The sequence below is a fragment of the Ranitomeya variabilis genome, chromosome 4, assembly GCF_051348905.1.
Source record: "Ranitomeya variabilis isolate aRanVar5 chromosome 4, aRanVar5.hap1, whole genome shotgun sequence".
NCBI lineage: Eukaryota > Metazoa > Chordata > Amphibia > Anura > Dendrobatidae > Ranitomeya > Ranitomeya variabilis.
Genome location: NC_135235.1, coordinates 756,868,122 through 756,893,813, shown reverse-complemented (window position 1 = coordinate 756,893,813; position 25,692 = coordinate 756,868,122). Strand labels below are relative to the sequence as shown.

Sequence of the window (25,692 nt, the reverse complement as noted above, 5' to 3'; positions counted from 1 at the left end):
CTCACAATTTGGTTTCTCAAGTCCTCAGACAGTTCTTTGGTCTTCTTTCTTTTCTCCATGCTCAATGTGGTACACACAAGGACACAGGACAGAGGTTGAGTCAACTTTAATCCATGTCACCTGGCTGCAAGTGTGATTTAGTTATTGCCAACACCTGTTAGGTGCCACAGGTAAGTTGCAGGCGCTGTTAATTACACTAATTAGAGAAGCATCACATGATTTTTCGAACAGTGCCAATACTTTTGTCCACCCCCTTTTTTGTGTTTGGTGTGGAATTATATCCAATTTGGCTTTAGGAGAATTCTTTTTGTGTTTTTTCATTTAAGACAAATTAAATGAAGATAATAATAGCAAAGAATTTGTGTTTGCAATCATTTTCAGGAAGAAACTGAGAATTATCTGACAGAATTGCAGGGGTGTCAATACTTCTGGCCATGACTGTATATGCTCTATAGCGTTCATTATGGCCCCAATAGATGCTCCACAGAAAGCTGTGCCATAAATAATGTTCTGCACCGTTCATTATTGCCCCATAGATGCTCCATTTAAAGCTGTGCCATATATAATGCTCTGCACCGTTCATTATGGCCCCATAGATGCTCCTTATAAAGCTGTGCCATATATGCTCTGCATCGTTCAGTATGGCCCGATAGATGCTTCACATAAAGCTGTGCCATATAGAATGCTCTGCACTGTTCATTATTGCCCCATAGATGCTCCTTATAAAGCTGTACATATACAAGTAGTACACGGCACTCAAGGTTCCTTGGTGGTGCACAAGTAAGGTATCCAACCCGTATATAAATAATAAAGCACTTGGCACTCAGAGATTCATTTGCAAGAAAAACGTGAACGTTTTGTTTATTTGTGCGACCAGTTCAAGAGTGTTTTTAAACGTTTTCGGTCACAAGACCTTCATCAGAAACATCTCTCATGAAACTGGAGGCAGAACAGCGCAGTGCATAGGCCACAACGGCCCACGTGCACATGTGAGAGACCTGGCAAAGCCACCTCGGGGGTCCTGGAGGGTGTATAGGGAGTAGGGCGCACCAGGAGGGCAAAAGACCGCTGCAGGGAATGGCGCCAATAGGTCCAGGTCCGGGGTACCGAGGTGCTGAGGGGCTGGTGTAGCCAGAAGCCGCTTCTGGCTACACCAGCCCCTCAGCACCTCGGTACCCCGGACCTATTGGCGCCATTCCCTGCAGCGGTCTTTTGCCCTCCTGGTGCGCCCTACTCCCTATACACCCTCAAGGACCCCCGAGGTGGCTTTTCCAGGTCTCTCACATGTGCACGTGGGCCGTTGTGGCCTATGCACTGCGCTGTTCTGCCTCCAGTTTCATGAGAGATGTTTCTGATGAAGGTCTTGTGACCGAAAACGTTTAAAAACACTCTTGAACTGGTCGCACAAATAAACAAAACGTTCACGTTTTTCTTGCAAATGAATCTCTGAGTGCCAAGTGCTTTATTATCCTTATAAAGCTGTGCCATATGTGCTCTATAGCGTTCATTATTGCCCCATAGACGCTCCATATAAAGCTGTGCCATATATGCTCTGCACCGTTCATTATTGCCCCATAGATGCTCCATTTAAAGCTGTGCCATATATAATGCTGCTGCAATAAAAAAAAAAAAAAAACACATACTCAACTCTCTTGCTTGCAACTCCTCAGCGTCCCGTCTCGGCGTCTCTCCGCACTGACTGTTCAGGCAGAGGGCGGCGCGCACACTAGTACGTCATCGCGCCCTCTGACCTGAACAGTCAGAGCAAGAGGACGGGAAGACGGAGCGGCGCCCAGTGGGTGGAACGTGGACAGGTGAATATAAAATACTCACCTAGTCCCGGCGCTCCTGGCGCTCCCCCTGCCTGTCACACTGTCTTCGGGTGCCGCAGCTCTTCCTCTGTCAGCGGTCACTGGCACCACTCATTAGAGAAATGAATATGCGGCTCCACCCCTATGGGAGTGGAGTCCATATTCATAACTTTAATGAGCGGTCCCACGTGACCGCTTTACAGGGGAAGAGCTGCGGCACCCGAAGACAGTGTGACAGGCAGGGGGCGCGCCAGGAGCGCCGGGACTAGGTGAGTAAGCAACAATCCTCTCTCCCCCTCACCCGCTGACCCTGCCGCCGACCGTGACTCGAGTATAAGCCGAGAGGGGCACTTTCAGCCCAAAAATTTGGGCTGAAAATCTCGGCTTATACTCGAGTATATACGGTATACTATGTGTGGTGGCCTGGAGGTACTGTACGATGGCGGTACTATGAGAAGATTATACTGTGTGTGGTGGGATGGAGGTACTGTAGTAACATTATTCTGTGTATGGTGGGATGGAGGTACTGTAGGAACATTATACTGTGTGGGGGGGTAAGGTGGTACTATGATAAGATTATACTGTGTGTGGTGGGATGGAGGTACTGTAGGAACATTATACTCTCTGTGGGGGTATGGAGGTACTATGAGAAGTGTGATGGTGGGATATGTTATGTGGGTATCATTTTGTGTATATTTATATTTTACTGATTATCATGGTGTTCTCTTGTAGGATGAGTTGTTATTTGCCATCTGATATCAGAGGGACTTGTAAATATCAGGGAGGGGAGACACAGATCAGTCCTGTGTGGAATGATGATGTGGACACAGCATATCAGAGAGAAAGAAGAGTATATGGACTATGCTATCCTGTCTGCTGGATTGTTGGACTTTTATCCTGTTACTGAACTGCATTCGTTTTCTGGACTATTTAATCCTTTGTGTGGTGGATCGTATATGGACCTTTTGTATTTTTGCCTAAATAAAGGTCTTGGAGTTGCTCACTATACTCTAGCTCTGTTGATTGTGTGGTAACGGAGAAGGACCCCGTGACAGAAGATTATACTGTGTGTAGGGGTATGGCGGTACTGTGAGAAGATTATACTGTGTGTGGTGGGATGGAGGTACTGTAGGATCATTATACTGCGTAGGGGTATGGCGGTACTGTGAGATTATAATGTGTGCGGTGGGATGGAGGTACTGTGAGAACATTATATTGTGTGTGGGGGGTATGGCGGTACTATGAGACGATTATACTGTGCGTGGTGGGATGGAGGTACTGTAAGAATATTATACTGTGCGTGGGGGTATGGCGGTACTGTGAGAACATTATATTGTGTGTGGGGGGTATGGTGGTACTATGAGAAGATTATACTGTGTGTGGTGGGATGGAGGTACTGTAGGAACATTATACTGTGTGGGGGTATGGCGGTACTATGAGAAGATTGTACTGTGTGTGGTGGGATGGAGCTACTGTAGGAACATTATACTGTGTGTGGGGGTATGGCGGGACTGTGGGAACATTATACTGTGTGTGGGGGTATGGCGGTACTATGAGAAGATTACACTGTGTTTTGGGATGATGGTAATGTGAGAACATTATACTGTGTGTGGTGGGATAGAGGTACTGTAGGAACATTATACTGTGTGTGGGGGTATGGCAGTACTATGAGAAGATTATACTGTGTGTTTGGGGGTATGGCGGTACTATGAGATTATCCCCTTTACCCCAAGAGTGGTTTGCACCTTAATGACCGGGCCAAGTTTTACACTTCTGACCACTGTCCCTTTATGAGGTAATAACTACGAAACGCTTCAACGGATCCCGATGATTCAGATACTGTTTTCTCGTGACATATTGTACTTCATGTTAGTGGTAAAATTTCTTCCATATAACTTGCGTTTATTTTTGTAAAAAATGGAAATTTGGCGAAAATGTTGAAAATTTCGCAATTTTCAAATTTTGAATTTTTATTCTGTTAAACCAGAGAGTTACGTGACACAAAATAATTCATATGCAAATTGCCTCTTCTGAGAAAAAGAGGACTTAAACTCTATAGCGCCACCTGTTGGAAGCAGCGACCTACAAGTCACAATCAACCCTTTAACGAGTCGTGCAATATGACTTAGGATAAAAGCCAAATCAGTATCTCAATTCGCAGACACGGTGTTTCGGGCTGTTGGCCCTCGTCAGTGCGAAGCATGAGAACAAAATAGTTAATAAATAACATTTCCCACATGTCTACTTTACATCAGCACAATTTTTGAAACAAAGGGGTTTTTTTGCTAGGAAGTTATAAGGGTTAAAATTTGAGCAGCGATTTCTTATTTTTACAACAAAATTTCCAAAACCATTTTTTTAGGGACCACCTCACATTTGAAGTCACTTTGAGGGGTTTATATGGCAGAAAATACCCAAAAGTGACACCATTCTGAAAACTGCACCCCTGAAGATGATCAAAACCACATTCAAGAAGTTTATTAACCCTTCAGGTAATTCACAGGAGCAGAATGGAGGTGGAAGGAAAAAATGAAAATTTTACTTTTTAGTCACAAAAACGATCTTTCAGCAACAATTTTTTTATTTTTCCAAGAGTAAAAAGAGAAAATGGACATCAAATGTTGTTGTCCAATTTGTCCCGAGTAAGCTGTTACCTCACATGTGGGGGGAACCACTTTTTGGGCGCACAGCAGGAAAGGAAAAAGGAAAGGAGCGCCGTTTGACATTTTCAAACTAAAATTGGCTGGATTTCAGATTGGACGCCATGTCGCGTTTGGCGAACCCCTGATGTGCCCAACGTCCCCACACACAGTATAATGTTCCTACAGTACTTCCATCCCACCACAAACAGTATAATCTTCTCATAGTACCACCATACCCCCACACACAGTATAATCTTCTCATAGTACTGCCATACCTCCACACACAGTATAATCTTCTCATAGTACCGCCATACCCCCACACACAGTATAATCTGCTCATAGTACCACCATACCCTCACACACAGTATAATGTTCTCACAGTACCGCCATACCCCCACACACAGTATAATGTTCTCACAGTACCGCCATACCCCCACACATAGTATAATATTCCAACAGAACCTCCATCCCACCACACAGTATAATGTTCTCCTAGTACTTCCATCCCACCACACACAGTATAATGTTCTCATAGTACCTCCATCTCACCACACACAGTATGTTCTCATAGTACCTCCATACCCCCACACACATTACAATGCTCCTACAGTACCTCCATCCCACCACACAGTATAATATTCTCATAGTACCACCATACCCCCACACACAGTATAATGTTCCTACTGTACCTCCATACCCCCACACACAGGATAATCTTCTCATAGTACCACCATACCCCCACACACAGTATACTGTTCTCAAAAATCACCATACCCCCAACACAGTATGTTTTCACAGTACCTCCATCCCATCACACACAGTATAATCTTCTCATAGTACCGCAATACCGCCCCACACACTTTAATGCTCTCACAGTACCGCTATACCCCCACACACAGTATAATGTTTCTACAGTACCTCCATCCCACCACACACAGTATAATGTTCCTTCAGTACCACCATACCCCCACACACAGTATAATGTTCTTACACTACTGCTATACCCCCACACACAGTATAATGTTCCTACAGTACCTCCATACCCCTACATACAGTATAATCTTCTCATAGTACCGCCATCCCACCACACACAGTATAATGTTCCTACAGCTCCTCTATTCCACCACACAGTAGAATATTCTCATAGTAGTGCCATAACCCCACACTGTATAATGTTCCTACAGTACCACCATAACTACACACACTATAATCTTCTCATAGTACCGCCAATCCCCCACACACAGTATAATGTTCCTACAGTACTGCCATCCCACCCCACACAGTATAATGTTCTCACAGTGCCAACATACTTCCACACAGTATAATGTTCCTACAGTACCTTCATCCCACCACACACAGTATAATCGTCTCATAGTACCTCCATACCACCACACACAGTATAATTTTCTCACAGTACCGCCATACCCCCTACACAGTATGTTTTCACAGTAACTCCATCCAACCACACACAGTATAATCTTCGCATAGTAGGCCATATCCCCCACACACAATATAATGATCTCACAGTACCGCTATACTCCCACACACAGTATAATGTTCCTACAGTACCTCCATACCCCACTCACAGTATAATCTTCTTATAGTACCTCCATCCAACCACACACAGTATAATATTCTCCTAGTACTGCTATACCCCCATACACAGTATAATCTTCTCATAGTACCGTTATACCCCCATACACAGTATAATCTTCTCATAGTACTGCCATAACCCCACACACAGGATAATGATCTCACAGTACCGGTATACTCACACACACAGTATAACGTTCCTACAGTACCTCAATCCCACCACACACAGTATAATGTTCCTACAGTACCTCCATACCCCCACACACAGTATAATGTTCTCATAGTACCTCCATCCCACCACACACAGTATAATCTTCTCATAGTACCACCATACCCCCACTCACAGTATACACTATGTTCCAAATTATTATGCAAGTTACATTTTTATCGGATTTTCCTAAATGGTCCGTGTAAATGACAGTCAGTCTAATAAAAGTAATCACCCGTTAGAGTATACATCGCATTTTATTGAAGAAACCTCCCAATGATAACAGTATAATCTCCAAAATGAATAAAAACTTAAAATGCACTGTTCCAAATTATTAGGCACAGTAGAATTTCTAAACATTTGATATGTTTTAAAGAACTGAAAATGCTCATTTGTGGAATTTGCAGCATTAGGAGGTCACATTCACTGAACAAAAAAGCTATTTGACTCCAAAACATCCTAACTGGCCAAGTTACATGTTAACATAGGACCCCTTCTTTGATATCACCTTCACAATTCTTGTATCCATTGAACTTGTAAGTTTTTGGAGAGTTTCTGCTTGTATTTCTTTGCATGAAGTCAGAATCGCCTCCCAGAGCTGCTGTTTTGATGTGAACGGCCTCCCACCCTCATAGATCTTTTGCTTGATGATACTCCAAAGGTTCCCTATAGGGTTGAGGTCAGGGGAAGATGGTGGCCACACCATGAATTTATCTCCTTTTATGCCCATAGCAGCCAATGACTCAGAGGTATTCTTTGCAGCATGAGATGGTGCATTGTCATGCATGAAGATGATTTTGCTCCTGAAGGCACATTTCTGCTTTTTATACCACGGAAGAAAGTTGTCAGTCAGAAACTCTATATACTTTTCAGAGGTCATTTTCACACCTTCGGGAGCCTTAAAGGGCCCTACCAGCTGTTTCTCCATGATTCTGTCCCAAAACATGACTCCTCCGCCTCCTTGCTGACGTTGCAGCCTTGTTGGGACATGGTGGCCATCCACCAACCATCCATTTGGACCATCCAGGGTTGCTCAACACTTATCAGTAAACAAGACTGTTTGGAAATTAGTCTTCATGTATGTGTGGGTCCAATGCAACCATTTCTGCTTGTGAACACTGTTTAAGGGTGGCCAAATACTAGGTTTATGCACCACAGCAAGCCTTTGAAGGAGCCTACACCTTGAGGTTCGAGGGACTCCAGAGGCACCAGCAGCTTAAAATATATGTTTGCGGTTTTGTAATGGCTTTTTAGCAGCTGCTCTCTTAATTCGAACACATCTGTGCTCAGATACAGCCACAAATCTCTTAACAGTATGATGATCACGCTTAAGTTTTCAGGAAATATCCAATGTTTTCATCCCTTCACCAAGGCATTGCACTATTTGATGCTTTTCAGCAGCAGAGAGATCCTTTTTCTTTCCCATGTTACTTGAAAACTGTAATCTGCTTAATAATGTGGAACATCATTTTTAAGTAGTTTTCCTTTACATAGTAACATAGTTAGTTAGGCCGAAAAAAGACATTTGTCCATCCAGTTCAGCCTATATTCCATCATAATAAATCCCCAGATCTACGTCCTTCTACAGAACCTAATAATTGTATGATACAATATTGTTCTGCTCCAGGAAGACATCCAGGCCTCTCTTGAACCCCTCGACTGAGTTCGTCATCACCACCTCCTAAGGCAAGCAATTCCAGATTCTTACTGCCCTAACAGTAAAGAATCCTCTTCTATGTTGGTGGGAAAACCTTCTCTCCTCCAGACGCAAAGAATGCCCCCTTGTGCCCGTCACCTTCCTTGGTATAAACAGATCCTCAGCGAGATATTTGTATTGTCCCCTTATATACTTATACATGGTTATTAGATCGCCCCTCAGTCGTCTTTTTTCTAGACTAAATAATCCTAATTTCGCTAATCTATCTGGGTATTGTAGTTCTCCCATCCCCTTTATTAATTTTGTTGCCCTCCTTTGTACTCTCTCTAGTTCCATTATATCCTTCCTGAGGACCGGTGCCCAAAACTGGACACAGTACTCCATGTGCGGTCTAACTAGGGATTTGTACAGAGGCAGTATAATGCTCTCATCATGTGTATCCAGACCTCTTTTAATGCACCCCATGATCCTGTTTGCCTTGGCAGCTGCTGCCTAGCACTGGCTGCTCCAGGTAAGTTTATCATTAACTAGGATCCCCAAGTCCTTCTCCCTGTCAGATTTACCCAGTGGTTTCCCGTTCAGTGTGTAATGGTGATATTGATTCCTTCTTCCCATGTGTATAACCTTACATTTATCATTGTTAAACCTCATCTGCCACCTTTCAGCCCAAGTTTCCAACTTATCCAGATCCATCTGTAGCAGAATACTATCTTCTCTTGTATTAACTGCTTTACATAGTTTTGTATCATCTGCAAATATCAATATTTTACTGTGTAAACCTTCTACCAGATCATTAATGAATATGTTGAAGAGAACAGGTCCCAATACCGACCCCTGCGGTACCCCAATTAGAATCACCTGGAAAACCAATTATCACATGTATTTAAGATTGATTTCAGTGATCCATTGAGCCCTGAGACAATACCATCCACAAGTTTATTTGAAAAACAAAGCCATTAAAGCTTTATGACGCTTAAATCCAATTTGCATAATAATTTGGAACACAGTGTAATGTTCTCATAGTACCACCATACCCCCACACACAGTATCATGTTCTCACAGTACCGCTATACTCCCACACACAGTATAATGTTCCTACAGTACCTCTATCCCACCACACACAATATAATATTCTCATAGTACCGCCTGTTTTGTTTCGGTTCAAAGAATTGTGATGAATAAATAAATGCTCACACGAAAATGGAGTCAAGGTACCATCACACTGAGCAACTTTAGTTTTTCTGTGGACTCCATTGAAAAAAAAAAAAAAGGAAAAAAAAAAATAAAATATATATATATATATATATATATATATATATATATATATATATACACACACACACACACATACATATATATATCCGATCAATATCATATTCAATCAATATTCATATTACTTGGAGTGTTGAAATCATATTAAAAAATATATAACATACAACACACCGCCATAACCCCACACACAGAATAATGTTCCTACAGTGCCTCCATCCCAACACACACAGTATAATCTTCTCATAGTACCGCCATACCCCCACACACAGTATAACGTTCTCATAGCACCGTAATACCCACCACACACAGTATAATGTTCTCATAGTACCGCCATACCCCCACACACAGTATAATCTTCTCATAGTACCGCTTCCCCCACACACAGTATAATCTCATAGTACCGCCATCCCACCACACACAGTATAATCTCATAGTACCGCCATCCCACCACACACAGTATAATCTCATAGTACCGCCATCCCACCACACACAGTATAATCTCATAGTACCGCCATCCCACCACACACAGTATAATCTCATAGTACCGCCATCCCACCACACACAGTATAATCTCATAGTACCGCCATCCCACCACACACAGTATAATCTCATAGTACCGCCATCCCACCACACACAGTATAATCTCATAGTACCGCCATACCCCCACACACAGTAATGTTCCTACAGTACCTCAGTCCCACCACACACAGTATAATCTTCTCATAGTACCGCCATACCCCCACACACAGCATAATCTTCTCATAGTACCGCCATACCCCCACACACAGTATAATGTTCCTACAGTACCTCCATCCCATCACACACAGTATATGTTCTCACAGTACCGCCATACCCCCACACATAGTATGTTTCTACAGTACCGCCATACCCCCACACACAGTATAATGTTCCTACAGTACCTCCATCCCACCACACACAGTATATTCTCACAGTACCGCCATACCCCCACACACAGTATAATGTTTTCACAGTACCTCCATCCCACTACACACAGTATAATCTTCGCATAGTACTAACATACCCACACACACAGTATAATGTTCATACAGTACCACCATACCTCCACACAGTGTAATGTCCTACAGTATCTCCATCCCACCACACACAGCATAATCTTCACATAGTACCGCCATACCCCCCACACACAGTATAATGATCTCAAAGTACCGCTATACTCCCACATACAGTATAATGTTCCTACAGTACCGCCATACTGCCACACACAGTATAATCTTCTCATAGTACCACCATACCTCCACACAGTGTAATGTCCTACAGTATCTCCATCCCACCACACACAGCATAATCTTCACATAGTACCGCCATACCCCCCACACACAGTATAATGATCTCAAAGTACCGCTATACTCCCACATACAGTATAATGTTCCTACAGTACCTCCATCCCACCACACACAGTATAATCTTCTCATAGTACTGCTACACCCCCACACACAGTATAATATTCTCACAGTACCACCATACCCCCACACACAGTATGTTTTCACAGTACCTCCATCCTACCACACACAGTATAATCTTCTCATAGTACCGCCATACTCCCACACACAGTATAATGTTCCTACAGTACCTCCATCCCATCACACACACACATTATAATCTTCTCATAGTACCGCTACACCCCCACACACAGTATAAATGTTCCTACACTACTGCTATACCCCCACACACAGTATGTTCCTACAGTATCTCCATCGCATCACACACAGTATAATCTTCTCATAGTACCGCCATAACCCCACACACATTATAATGTTCCTACAGTACCTCCATCCCACTACACACAGTATAATCTTCTCATAGTACCACCATACCTCCACACACAGTATAATGTTCCTACAGTACCTGCATACCCCCATACACAGTATAATCTTCTCACAGTACCGCCATACCCACACACACAGTATAATCTTCTCATAGTACCGCCATACCCCCACAGAGTATAATGTTTCTACAGTACCTCCATCCCATCACACACAGTATAATCATCTCATAATACCACCATACCCCCATACACAGTATAATGTTCCTACAGTACCGCCATACCACCACACACAGTATAATCTTCTCACAGTACCACCATACAACCACACACAGTATTGTTCTCACACTACCGCCATACCCCCACACACAGTATAATGTTCTTACAGTACCCTTCATCCCACCACACACAGTATAATCTTCTCATAGTACCACCATACAACCACACACAGTATAATGTTCTCACACTACCGCCATACCCCCCACATGGTATAATGTTCTCACACTACCGCCATACCCCCACACAGTATAATCTTCCTACAGTACCGCCATACTCCCGCACACAGTATCATCTTCTCATAGTACTGCCAGACCCCCACACACAGTATAATGTTCCTACAGTACCTCCATCCCACCACACACAGTATAATCTTCTCATAGTACCACCATACAACCACACACAGTATTATGTTCTCACACTACCGCCATACCCCCACAAAGTATAATGTTCTCACAGTACCGCCATACCCCCACACACAGTAAAATGTTCTTACAGTACCTCCATCCCACCACACACAGTATCATCTTCTCATAGTACCGCCAGACCCCCACACACACAGTATAATGTTCTCACAGTACCTCCATCCTACCACACACAGTATAAATCCTTTCTGACATCTGACGTACTAGGACGTCGAGGTGGCCTGGGCCCGTATGACCACCGACGGGATAGTACGTCATGCCCTTTAATGCAACACTGTGACTTAAGTCGCATTAAAATTCCGACGCCACCTTACCTGGAGGAAGGTGGTGTCGGCATCCCAGGGCCTGTCTCCCCCGGACTCCAGATCGCTGTGATTGGCTGTTCAATTCTGAACAGCCATTCGCAGCCTTTCTCATTGTTTCAGCCAATCAGATTGCCTGAAACAGTGAGTTCCCAGGCTAGGATCAAGTACTGACGATAACATCGATCGCGTTAATCGCAGGGCACAGCAATGGTGTTACCGCGCTGTGCCCTGCCGGTAACTTCCTTGATCCTACTCCTACACCGATCCTACTCCGGAGCCTTCATCTACTGATTGGCACGATCTATGTGATCGTCGATCGCGCCAATCACAGGGTACAGCAGCGGTGTGTCCGCGCTGTGCCCTGATGGTGACCTGCCTAGGATCGGAGCTGTGAGCTCCGATCATAGGCCGGTGCCTAGCAACACCAGCGTCACCAGGGCCTCCACTGATTGGTGGGATCGATGTGATCATCGATCCCACCAATGACAGGTCACAGCAGCGGTATGACCGCTCTGTGACCTCTCTCTCAGCAGTCCCCGACCTGTCTGACTGCTCTGCAGAAATCCTCACACTAGTTGAGGATTCCTGCAAAGCGGTCACGCTGAGAGATCCCCTCCTGTGATGGGAGTTGTGGTGCCACAGTAGCCTGTGACGCCACAATTCTTGCTAAAGAAAGATGACAGAAGAAAGAAGAGGGACTACAACCGTAAGTGTTGATCCCCGATCCCGGCCCAATCTCTCTTCATCCCCCCGATCCCCCATCCCTTTCCCCCTCCACCCCCACTTTGCGCCGCCTCCGTGCCCAAATTTAGCAGCTGCCGAGCGTTGATTGGTGACGCAGTTTACCGATCAACACTCGTGCTCACTTTTCTTTTTCACACCCCCGCGCTCACACCCAGTAGCCACGTCTCACCCGTGCCTTCCGTTTCTTTTTTTTCAACATCCCCGTGCGCGCACCCAGCTGCTGCGTCTAACCCGTGCCTTCAGTTTCTTATTTTTTTTTTCCACATCCCCGTTCACACACCCAGCAGCCGCTGAACTTTGATAAGTGACGCGGTTCACTTATCAGAGCTCTCGTGCCTGCCGTTTTCTTTTTTCACATCCCCGTTCCAACACCCAGCAGCCGCTGAACTTTGATAAGTGACGCGGTTCACTTATCAGAGCTCTCGTGCCTGCCGTTTTCCTTTTTTTCACATCCCCGTTCGCACACCCAGCAGCCGCTGAACTTTGATAAGTGACGCGGTTCACTTATCAGAGCTCTCGTGCCTGCCGTTTCCTTTTTTCACATCCCCGTGCGCTCAACCAGCCGCCGTGTCTAACCCGTGCCTTCCGTTTTTTTTTCACATTCCCGTGCGCTCCCCTAGCTGCGGCGTCTAACCTGTGCATTCCGTTTTCTTTTTTTTCACATCCCTGTGCGCACACCCAGCAGCCGCCAAATTTCAGCCGCTCCTGAAGATGAACCAGCGCGCCCCTCTTCGGACCCCGTATGGACCTCGCCCCCAGAAAATTATGAGACACTGATTCCTGATTTTGTGGCAGAATCAAGTTTGACACAAACGGCCTCACAGAAATAGACCTTTTCAAAGTCTCTTTCTCTGAGGCTTTTGTTAACCTCATGGTGGAGCAAACTAATTTGTATGCTCAGCAATTTTTGGAGCAAAACTCAGGTTCATCATATTCTAAATGGTCTCCTGTAGACGCAGTTGAAATAATGCAGTTTTGGGGCCTGGTCCTTCATATGGGGATCCTGACGAAGCCAGAAATTCGGCAATATTGGAGTGCTGATATTTTATACAACGCTCCAGTGTTCCGTATGGTCATGGCCCGGATGCGTTTTGAGGGGCAGCTCAGATTCCATCAATACCTGCCCAACAAGAGGGCCAGATACGGAATCAAACTCTACAAGCTGTGTGAGAGTACCTCAGGGTACACCTACAGCTTTAGGGTATACGAAGGGAAGGACTCCAGGATCGAACCCCTTGAGTGTCCCCCTGTCCTGGGAGTTTGTGGCAAAAATTGTGTGGGATTTGGTGCACCCACTGCTGGATAAAGGTTATCACCTCTATACCTATAACTTTTATTCCAGCATCCCACTCTACAAATCCCTGTCTGCGCGAGGTACCGCAGCCTGCGGTACTGTCCGCAAAAATCAGAGAGGCCTCCCGAAGACGATACTTGGTCAGATGCTCAGAAAAGGTGAGAGCAGAGCCCAATGTAGAGACCACCTGCTGGTGGTCAAGTACAAGAGGGATGTCCTTCTCTTGACCACCATACACGGTGATGGCAGTGCCCTCAGCACTGTACGAGGTACCTCTAACACAGGTCAGCAAACCGGACTGTGCACTGGGGTACAACAAAAACATGGGGGGCGTTGATCTCTCCGATCAACTTCTCCAAACGTACAGTGCTTTGAAAAAGGCCAAGGTGTGGTAGAAAAAGCTGTCAGTGTACATCGTACAAATGGCAATGCTCAACGCTTTCCTGCTGTCACGATATGTACGCCACACCGATGCGTCGTACCTTCAGTTCCAGGAGGTAGTGGTTAAGACCCTCATATTTGGCACTCCGGAAGGAGCAGGCCCCAGTACTTCCAGAACTGAAGGTGCTCGTATCGTACCAGGTCTGCATTTTCCGGGGGTGGTTCCGCCAACTGGAAGAAAAGGTAAGCCGCAAAAAAGGTGCCGAGTGCGCTACAAAAGAGGAATACACAAGGACACCATCAATCAATGTGACATTTTTTTACTGTTTAGGTACATCAGGGGCTCTGCAAACTGAACATGACGCCCGCAGACCATTCCATCAAAGTCCGCATTCCAAAACGTCACTGCTTCCCTTCCAAGTCCCGACGTGTGCCCAAACAGTTGTTTCCCCACATATGGGGTATCAGCGTACTCAGAACAAATTGGACAAAAACTTTTGGGGTCCAATTTCTCCTGTTACCCTTGTGAAAATAAAAAATTGGGGACTAAACGATCATGTTTGTGGAAAAAATAGGACTTTTTATTTTCACACTTGGGTGTTATAAACTTCTGTGAAGCACTTGGGGGTTCAAAGTGCTCAACACACACCTAAATAGGTTCATTAGGGGGTCTAGTTTCCAAAATGGGGTCACTTGTGGGGAGTTTCCACTGCGGTACTATGAGGAGATTATACTGTGTGTGGGGGTATGGAGGTACTATGAAAACATTATACTGTGTGTGGGGGTATGGCGGTACTGTGAGAACATTATACTGTGTGTGGGGTATGGCGGTACTGTGAGAACATTATACTGTGTGGGGGGGTATGGCGGTACTATGAGAACATTATACTGTGTGTGGGGGTATGGCGGTACTATGAGAACATTATACGGTGTGTGGGGGTATGGCGGTACTATGAGAACATTATACGGTGTGTGGGGGTATGGCGGTACTATGAGAACATTATACTGTGTGGGGGTATGGCGGTACTATGAGAACATTATACTGTGTGGGGGTATGGCGGTACTATGAGAACATTATACTGTGTGTGGGGGTATGGCGGTACTGTGAGAACATTATACTGTGTGGGGGGGTATGGCGGTACTATGAGAACATTATACTGTGTGTGGGGGTATGGCGGTACTATGAGAACATTATACGGTGTGTGGGGGTATGGCGGTACTATGAGAACATTATACTGTGTGTGGGGGTATGGCGGTACTATGAGAACATTATACTGTGTGGGGGGTATGGCGGTACTATGAGAACATTATACTGTGTTGGGGTATGGCGGTACTATGAGAACATTATACTGTGTGTGGGGGTATGGCGGTACTGTGAGAACATTATACTGTGTGGGGGGGTATGGTGGTACTATGAGAACATTATACTGTGTGTGGGGGTATGGCGGTACTATGAGAACATTATACGGTGTGTGGGGGTATGGCGGTACTATGAGAACATTATACTGTGTGTGGGGGTATGGCGGTACTATGAGAACATTATACTGTGTGGGGGGTATGGCGGTACTATGAGAACATTATACTGTGTGGGGGTGTGGCGGTAGTATGAGAACATTATACTGTGTGGGGGTATGGCGGTACTGTAGGAACATTATACTGTGTGGGGGTATGGCGGTACTATGAGAACATTATACTGTGTGTGGGGGTATGGCGGTACTATGAGAACATTATACTGTGTGGGGGGTATGGCGGTACTATGAGAACATTATACTGTGTGGGGGTATGGCGGTACTATGAGAACATTATACTGTGTGTGGGGGTATGGCGGTACTGTGAGAACATTATACGGTGTGGGGGGGTATGGTGGTACTATGAGAACATTATACTGTGTGTGGGGGTATGGCGGTACTATGAGAACATTATACGGTGCGTGGGGGTATGGCGGTACTATGAGAACATTATACTGTGTGTGGGGGTATGGCGGTACTATGAGAACATTATACTGTGTGGGGGGTATGGCGGTACTATGAGAACATTATACTGTGTGTGGGGGTATGGCGGTACTATGAGAACATTATACGGTGTGTGGGGGTATGGCGGTACTATGAGAACATTATACTGTGTGTGGGGGTATGGCGGTACTATGAGAACATTATACTGTGTGGGGGGTATGGCGGTACTATGAGAACATTATACTGTGTGGGGGGTATGGCGGTACTATGAGAACATTATACTGTGTGTACGGGTATGGCGGTACTATGAGAACATTATACTGTGTGTGGGGGTATGGCGGTACTATGAGAACATTATACTGTGTGTGGGGGTCTGGCGGTACTATGAGAACATTATACTGTGTCGGGATATAACGGTACTATGAGAACATTATACTGTGTGTGGGGGTATGGCGGTACTATGAGAACATTATACTGTGTGGGGGTATGGCGGTACTATGAGAACATTATACTGTGTGTGGGGGTATGGCGGTACTATGAGAACATTATACTGTGTGTGGGGGTATGGCGGTACTGTGAGAACATTATACTGTGTGTGGGGGTATGGCGGTACTATGAGAACATTATACTGTGTGTGGGGGTATGGCGGTACTATGAGAACATTATACTGTGTGTGGGGGTATGGCAGTACTATGAGAACATTATACTGTGTGTGGGGTATGGCGGTACTATGAGAACATTATACTGTGTGGGGTTATGGCGGTACTGAGAACATTATACTGTGTGTGGGGGTATGGCGGTACTGAGATTATACTGTCTGTGGGGGGTATGGCAGTACTGTAGGAACATTATACTGTGTGTGGGGGTATGGCAGTACTATGAGAACATTATACTGTGTGTGGGGGTATGGCGGTACTATGAGAACATTATACTGTGTGGGGGGGTATGGCGGTAGTGTGAAAATCCCTTTTTTACGAGAGATGCCAGTACTGTGGAAACATTATACTGTGTGAGCGCCATCATATATATTACATAAGGGGTGTAATAAGGAGAGTCATAAAAAAGACTCCTCAGGGCTGTGCTGCATTTGTACAGACTGCTATCTGCCGTCCAGACGGGACCATGTGACACCAATGGGAAGAGGGAGGTTTCCGGAGGGAAGAGTCTAGAGGGTGCACCTGGTCAGGAGACCTTGATGGCGCAGTTACTGATATTATAAAGGCCGGAGCCCCAAAGGCAGAACAGATTTGGCGCCAACAAAGGAAAGGGGTGCGGGGAAGAATCTGAGGTACCAGCTCATGGTAAAGTGCCCGAGGCAGCTGGGTGTGGGGCAGAACCTGCTTACAGGGCATAATGGGGGCATTACACTGTGTGGGGCCAAGAAAGGGGCCCTGTACTAGGAGAACACTCCGCTCCTCACTTCCTGTCCTCCATAGTTGGCTCGTATGTATCTATTACAGGGAACAGAACAACAACGTTATGGTTCTTATAAAGAGTCTCCTCCGTGCAGAAGGGGTTAATGTCCCCGGCTGCGCTCAGTACTGGGGAATCTGCACATACCTCCACCTGCAGAGCCGCACTCCACATGTATGGTAAATGCTAGAGTGTATGGGCTCCTTCCAGGTGTGACGTCATTTCCGGGGGCGTGTCCTATCGGGAGGGGCGTGTTCTCTGTTTACCAAGGTGGCAGCAGCATGATGGTTGGGTAGTGTCTAGATTGGAGTTGATTTCTTGAAATCATGATGTCACCGGAAGGGGCGGGGCCTCCTTTACTCTAATGACGAGCCGATAACAGGAAGCTCATGCTGCGTTGTGAGAGGCTGCTGCTGGAGAAGAGACGCGGGAAATGCGATGCTGCAGCATGGAGCCGTGTGAGGAGAGGACGGGGGCGGCACCATGGAGCCTTGTACAAGGGAGTGAGGATGCAGGAATCAGTCTGAGTGCTCTGAGGTTTTAATTTGCTGTGAGGAGGCATGGGGTATGCAGAGGGGCATCCAGGGGGCGTGGGGTATGTAGAGGGGCATCCAGGGGGCATGGGGTATGTAGAGGGGCATCCAGGGGGCATGGGGTATGTAGAGGGGCATCCAGGGGGCATGGGGTATGTAGAGGGGCATCCAGGGGGCATGGGGTATGTAGAGGGGCATCCAGGGGGCATGGGGTATGCAGAGGGGCATCCAGGGGGCATGGGGTATGTAGAGGGGCATCCAGGGGGCATGGGGTATGTAGGGGGGCATGGGGTATGTAGAGGGGCATCCAGGGGGCATGGGGTATGCAGAGGGGCATGGGGTATGTAGAGGGGCATCCAGGGGGCTGGTGTGAGGGGGCATGCATCACTGCTCCATCACTGCAATCCCCCAGTAAGGTTTTTTTTTTGCTTTTTAAGGTTTAGATTATAAGATGCACCGTTTTTGCACCAATTTGTGGGGGAAAAGTGTGCGTTAGGTGGAATTTTCAGTGCAGATTCTGCATCTCTTGGCAGAAAAATCCGTGCAGATTTGATGCTGATTTTCATGCTGCTTTGTGTGCGTTTTTTGTAAGCTAAATAAAGATCTATTATTTAACAAAAAAAAAAAAATTGTGATGTCATTTCTTGTTCAACCTTTTCCTTTATATACTCCATTGAAGAATGTTTACACACACACATAGATAGATAATAGATAATACCAAGCCCGATGTTTAGTAATGAACAGAATAAAATGGTACATAGAGTTAATCCGACCTGTGACTCCTATGTGGCGTCATGGCAGGATCGCATTCCTGCAGATTGGGTGAAAGGGTTAATTGAAAATTGGTGAAATATTACAATCCAGCCATATCATCAGCCACGGCTGGAGACCCCGATCTGCCCCCTCCACCGACTGACAGCGGCGATCCGCCGCCATCAGTCTTCTCTCTGCCCGCGCTCCCCCCCCCCCCTCCGCTGTCCGATTTCCCCCCCCCCCCCCCATACTTACCGAGTCCCGGTGTCCCTCCGGGTGTCCGTCCGTCTTTTCCATGGGCGCCGCCATCTTCCAAAATGGCGGGCACATGTGCAGTGCGCCCACCAAATCGTCCGGCAGATTCATTCCAGGTACATTTGATCACTGTGATACAACCAAAATATCACAGTGATCAAAATAAAAAAGATAGTAAATAACCCCCCCCCCTTTATCACCCCCATAGGTAGGAAAAATAATAAAGAAAATATTTTTATTTTTCTACTAGGGTTAGAATTAGGGTTGGGGTTAGAATTAGGCTCTGTGCACACCGTGTGGATTGGCCGCTGCGGATTCGTAGCCGTTTTCCATCACGTTTATAGTACCATGTAAACCTAGGGAAAACCAAATCCGCTGTGCCCATGGTGCGGAAAATACCGCGCAGAAACACTGCGTTGTATTCTCCGCAGCGTGTCATTTTTGTGCGGATTCCGCAGCGTTTTACACCTGTTCCTCAATAGGAATCTGCAGGTGAAAGCTGCACAGGAAACATTGTAAATCCGCAAGTAAAATGCAGTGCGTTTTGCCTGCGTATTTTTCAAATACTGTGAAACACAAATCCGCAACGTGGGCGGTTAGGGTTGGAACTAGTTAGGATTGTAGTTAGGGGTGTGTTAGGGTTAGGCTTGTGGTTAGGGTTATGGTTGGTATTAGGGTTAGAGGTGTGTTAGGTTTGGGATTAGGGTTACGGGTGTGTTGGGGTTAGTGTTGGAGTTAGAATTGATGGGTTTCCACTGTTTAGGCACATCAGGGGTCTCCAAACGCGACATGGCGCCATCATTGATTCCAGCCAATCTTGCATTCAAAAAGTCAAATGGTGCTCCCTCCCTTCCGAGCTCCGACGTGCGCCCAAACAGTGGTTTACTCAAATATGGGGCATAAGTGTACTCAGGAAAAATTGCACAACAACTTTGGGGGTCTATTTTCTCCTGTTACCCTTGTGAAAAGAAAAAAGTGGACTAAAATTATTTTTGTGGGGGAAAAAAATGATTTTGTATTTTCACGGCTCTGCATTATAAACTGTAGTGAAACACTTTGGGCTTCATAGTGCTCTCCACACATCTAGATAAGCTCTTTGGGGGGTCTAGTTTCTAATATGGGGGCACTTGTGGGGGGGTTTATACTGTTTAGGTACATCAGGAGCTCTGCAATTCTGCATTGAAAAAGTCAAACGGTGCTCCTCTTCCAAGCTCTGCCGTGCGCCCAAACAGCGGTTTACCCCCACGTGTAGGGTATCGACGTACTCAGGAGAAATTAGACCATGAAAGTTGTTGTGCAATTTCTCCTGTTACCCTTGTGAAAATAAGAATTTGTGGGCAAAAAGATCATTTTTGTGTAAAAAATACGATTTATTATTTTCACGCCTCTTTGTTATAAACTTCTGTGAAGCACTTGGGGGCTCAAAGTGCTCACCACACATCAAAATGAGTTCCATAAGGGGTCTAGTTTCCAAAATGGTGTCAATTGTGGGGGGGTTTCACTGTTTAGGCACATCAGGGGCTTTCCAAACGAGACATGGGGTCCAATATCAATTCCAGCCAATTCTACATTGAAAAAGTAAAATGGTCCACCTTCTCTTCCAAGCCCTGCCGTGCGCCCAAACAGTGGTTTATGCCCACATATATGGTATCGGCGTATTCAGGAGAAATTGCACAACAAATTTTGTGGTTCATTTTCTCTTTTTACACTTGTGAAAATAAAAAAAATTGGTTCTGAAGTAAAATGTTTGCAAAAAAAAAGTTAAATGTTCATTTTTTCCTTCCACATTTTTTCAGTTCCTGTGAAGCACGTAAAGGGTTAATAAACTTCTTGAATGTGGTTTTGAGCACCTTGAGGAGGGTAGTTTTTAGACTGGTGTTAAGTTTGGGTATTTTCTGTCATGTACACCCCTCAAAGTGACTTTAAATGTGAGATTTTTTTTATTAACTATTTTGTGTGACATCTTTCTGATTTAAGGGTATACAAATTCAAAGTTTGAAAATTGCAAAATTTTAAAAATTGTATCCATATTTTCATTTTTTTAATAATCGCAAGTAATATCGAAGAAATGTTACCACTATCATGTAAAATATGTCACCAAAAAACAATCTCAGAATCAGCGGGATCCGTTAAAGCGTTCCAGAGTTAGAACCTCATAAAGTGACAGTGGTCAGAATTGTAAAAATTGGCTCTTGTCATTAAGTCCCAAATTGGTTGTCACTATGGGGTTAATTAAAGGGAACCTGTCACCTGAATTTGGCGGGACCAGTTTTGGGTCATATGGGCGGGGTTTTCGGGTGTTTGATTCACCCGTTCCTTACCCGCTGGCTGCATGCTGGCCGCAATATTGGATTGAAGTTCATTCTCTGTCCTCCGTAGTACACACCTGCGCAAGGTAACAGGTTCCCTTTAAACAGTTTGAGAAAAGCTTGTTGGGGCATTGACAGGTTACTGGCTGTTTGATCCCTATCAAAATGTGTAAACGTGTTTTCTTGCAAAATCTTTAGGCTATGTGCGCACACCAGGATTTCTTGCAGAAATTTTACTGACAAAAACCGGACATTTCTGCCAGAAATCCACATTCATTTTTTTGGCGCTTTTTTTGTGCGTTTTTCCCAAATGCATAGAATAGCGGGAAAAATGCAGAAAATCCGCAAAATTAATAAACATGCTGCTTTTTTTACTGCGATGCGTTTTTTTTTTGTGGAAAAAAATGCATCATGTGCACAAAACATGCATAATGCATTCTAAATGATAGGATGCATAATGTATGCATTTTTAATGAGTTTTAAGAGCATTTTTACCGTGAAAAACTAAAAAAAAAACCTGAACGTGTGCACATAGCCTTTAAAAAAAATCCAGAAGTATTTACACAAATAGCCACAATAATAGGTCTGCAATAATGTAGATCTTTTTCCTCCTACAGACTATTTTATTAGGTCACAGCTGTATTTCTATGGCAATCTTGGGGCATCCTACATTCCCTATAGCCAAATAGCTAATAAAGAATTTCTATTAACCCCCGCTCTTTCATATCCCAACAATAATGTTGATTACAGTAGCGCTATAACACCCTCCTCTGGTTGCCTCTCCACATCCTCATCAGAAGGGTCCGACGCGTCGCAAAGTCCTGATAGGTAAAATCAGGCACACAAAAAAATGGCAAAAGTCGCATACTCCTTCAGAGGTTATCAGCTGGTCTAGTTCCACCCACTCCAGAAATGTCGGAGCTGGGACTGGTTGGAATACAGTAAAAGTCAAATTCGGCAAAAATGAACAATCAGTGCTGTGTGTAATTATTTTTTTTTTAGAAAAAGTGACAATACATATATGCATACATTTATAATTCCTATGCCACTAGACTGGAATCAAGGAGGAGCTCCCGGAATTAACTCCATTCTGGAAGTTTCAGTCATGACATGTGTAGTGTTGAGCATTCCGATACCGCAAGTATCGGGTATCGGCCGATATTCGCGGTATCGGAATTCCGATACAGAGTTTTGATACTTTCAGTATATCGGATACTGGAATCGGAAGTTCCCATAATGCAAAGACCCAGTTTCATTTAATTCAGCCAATGAGGAATGATTAGAAGTGTGGGCACATCCTGTTCTGCATGGTAGGCATGTAACTACTGGCATGGCTGTGATTGGCTGCTGAAATGATGTCATGATGCACTATAAAAGCCGCCGCCATTTTTGGTTCACTCTGCTGTGAATTCAGTTAGGGACAGGACGCTGTGTTCTGACTGAAAGCCAGTTTATAGACTGCGATTTGCTTCATTGTGCTTTACCCAGGCTAATTTAGCATCCGCTGTGTGAGAACCTTGCTTTTGCCTTACAGCTCTGTTCACAGCTGTCTGCAAGGTTTCTGTGTGTGTGAGTGCAGCTCACACAGTAGTCTGTTCTGCGAAACAAACAAAAACTTTATAAAGTTCACCAAACATTCCATTTTACAGTTGTGTAGGCCACATTAGCTCATATTAAAGTGTAGTCCACACTTTATAAAATTAGTGTTTCTTATACCTGTTAGGAGCTGTTCAGGAATAAGCACACTCAGCAACTTTGCTACGAGAACGACAACGATCCGTGACGTTGCAGCATCCTGGATAGCGATCTCGTTGTGTTTGACACGCAGCAGCGATCTGGATCCCGCTGTGATATCGCTGGTCGGAGCTAGAAGTCCAGAACTTTATTTCGTCGTCAGGTCGGCGTGTATCGTCATGTTTGACATCAAAAGCAACGATGCCAGCAATGTTTTACATGGAGCTAACAACCAGCGAGAATGATAAGTGAGTCGCCGTTACGTCACTGGATCGCTCCTGCATCGTTCTGTAGCTGCTGTGTTTGACGTCTCTACAGCGACCTCCAGCGATCGGCTCATTGTCTATATCGCTGCAGCGTCGCTGAGTGTGACGGTACCTTAAGCCCTTAGTACTTTTCTGCCTATCTTTATCAGTCTACCAAGATAAAGAAGGCAGAGAGAAAGGTACGTGGAGGTGGAGCAGGGAGAGGACGTGGGGATTCTATGCCTGCTGCGGGCACCGGTGACTCATCATCCCCCAGTTTTAGCAGGGAACAGTCCTTCATGCGCAGCTTTGTAGGAGCTCGCCGTACCCCGCTGCTACGGGACGAACAAATTGAAGCCATTGTCGGATGGATGGCAGCTAACGCATCAACTTCAATTAGTGCCACATCCTCTCAGGCACAGAGCACTGAAGAGCACCCATCTGTCTCTTCACCACCTGCCAAATTGCCCAGGCAGTCAGAGAGCCCAGGACAGGAGCAATCTCTACTTCTGTTCTCTGAATCTCTTGGCTTGGAAATAGGGGGCCAGCCAAGCAGCATTCTAGAATCTGAAGTAGAGGCAGTATGCAGTGATGCCCAATAGCTTTGTCTCTCTGAATCTGAAGAGGTGGGTGGGCCAGTGCCTCCGGTCAGCACACCTCAGTACGCATCTGATGATGAGACACAAGTGCCACTTTCTGGTGCGAACTGTGCTGCCGAGACTACCCAGGAGAAGCAGTTGTTGGAAGAGGGTAGTGTAGATGATGAGGTCCTTGACCCATCTTGGCGTGAGGTACAAGAAGGTGGTGGGAGCATCTCTGAGGAAGAGATTCCCCGAATGGCCCAAAGAGGGAGGGGGAAGACTGCATGGCCTGAAGCCTCCACTTTGGCACCCATTAGGAGCATGCCTCTTCCAAAAGCCAAAACGGGCGCTCCCAAGACTTGCAGTGCCTGGTCCTTTTGTGACACAGTTGCAGATGACATTTGCTTTGTCAAATGCAAACTGTCATCAGAAAGTCAAAAGAGGGAAAAGTGTCAGCAACCTCAATACCACAAATATGTGGAAACATGTGCGGACCAAGCACGTGGTGGGGTTACAAAAACACACTGAAGACCTAGGCCAACCTACAGCGGCACCTACCACCTCTTCAGCTCATGTTGTAGCCTCTTCCTAAAGCTCACACACAGCTGGTTCGGCTTCCTCACAGGATCGCCATGGAAGAACCTCTGGCACTGTTGTCCAGAGACCCAGTGTAATTCCACCCACAGCACCACGTTCCCAGTCATCCTCACACTCCCAGCCCAATCTACAGCCATCGGTAGCACAGGCATGGGAGAAAAGGCGACCATTCTCGGCAAACCACCCCCGAGCACAGGCTCTGAATACTGGCATTGCAAAACTACTGTCCCTTGAAATGCTGTCATTCAGGCTGGTGGAGACTGACACCTTCCGTAACTTGACGGCATTGGCAGTCCCACAAAACAACGTGCCCAGCCGCTTTTATTTCAGCAGGCAAGCCATCCCTGCCCTGCAAAAGCATGTGGAGGGAAACATTAAACATGCGCTACTAAATGCCGTCAGCAGCAAGGTCCACCTCACCACCGATGCGTAGACCAGTCACCATGGACAGGGACGATACCTTTCCCTCACTGCCCATTGGGTCAATGTTGTGGAGCCGGGTACAGATCTTGCGAGTGGCGCTGTACGTGTTCTGCCAACTCCAAGGATTGCAGGAATCCAGTCTGTACACATTGCCTCCTCCTCCTCATACTCAAGTTCCTCTGAATCATCTCTGCAGGAGCCGTCACGGTCTACCTCCACCTTGACCCGTGAACGCTTACCTGTTACGACCGATATGAGCACAGCCATGGCCAAACGTCAACAGACTGTACTGAAATGAATTTCTTTGGGGAATCGAAGCCATACTGCGCAGGAGCTCTGGAATGCCATCAAGCAGGAGAGCGACGTGTGGTTTGTGCCAGCGAATCTCCAGCCAGGCATGGTAGTGTGTGACAATGGACGAAATCTGGTGGCAGTTCTGGGCCTAGGCAACCTCACTCACATCCCATGTCTGGCACATGTGCTCA

General features: G+C 45.7%; 1 protein-coding gene across 1 annotated transcript in view; it reads right to left on the bottom strand.

The window, feature by feature from the left end:
* The window catches only part of LOC143766833 (uncharacterized), a 68,309-nt gene extending 50,238 nt beyond the window's left edge, over positions 1-18,071 (bottom strand). The window contains exon 1 of the mRNA XM_077254817.1: positions 17,925-18,071. The gene's annotated coding sequence lies outside the window, so the exon portion shown is untranslated. The remainder of the gene's footprint in view (positions 1-17,924) is intronic.
* Positions 18,072-25,692: the final 7,621 nt, after the last annotated feature.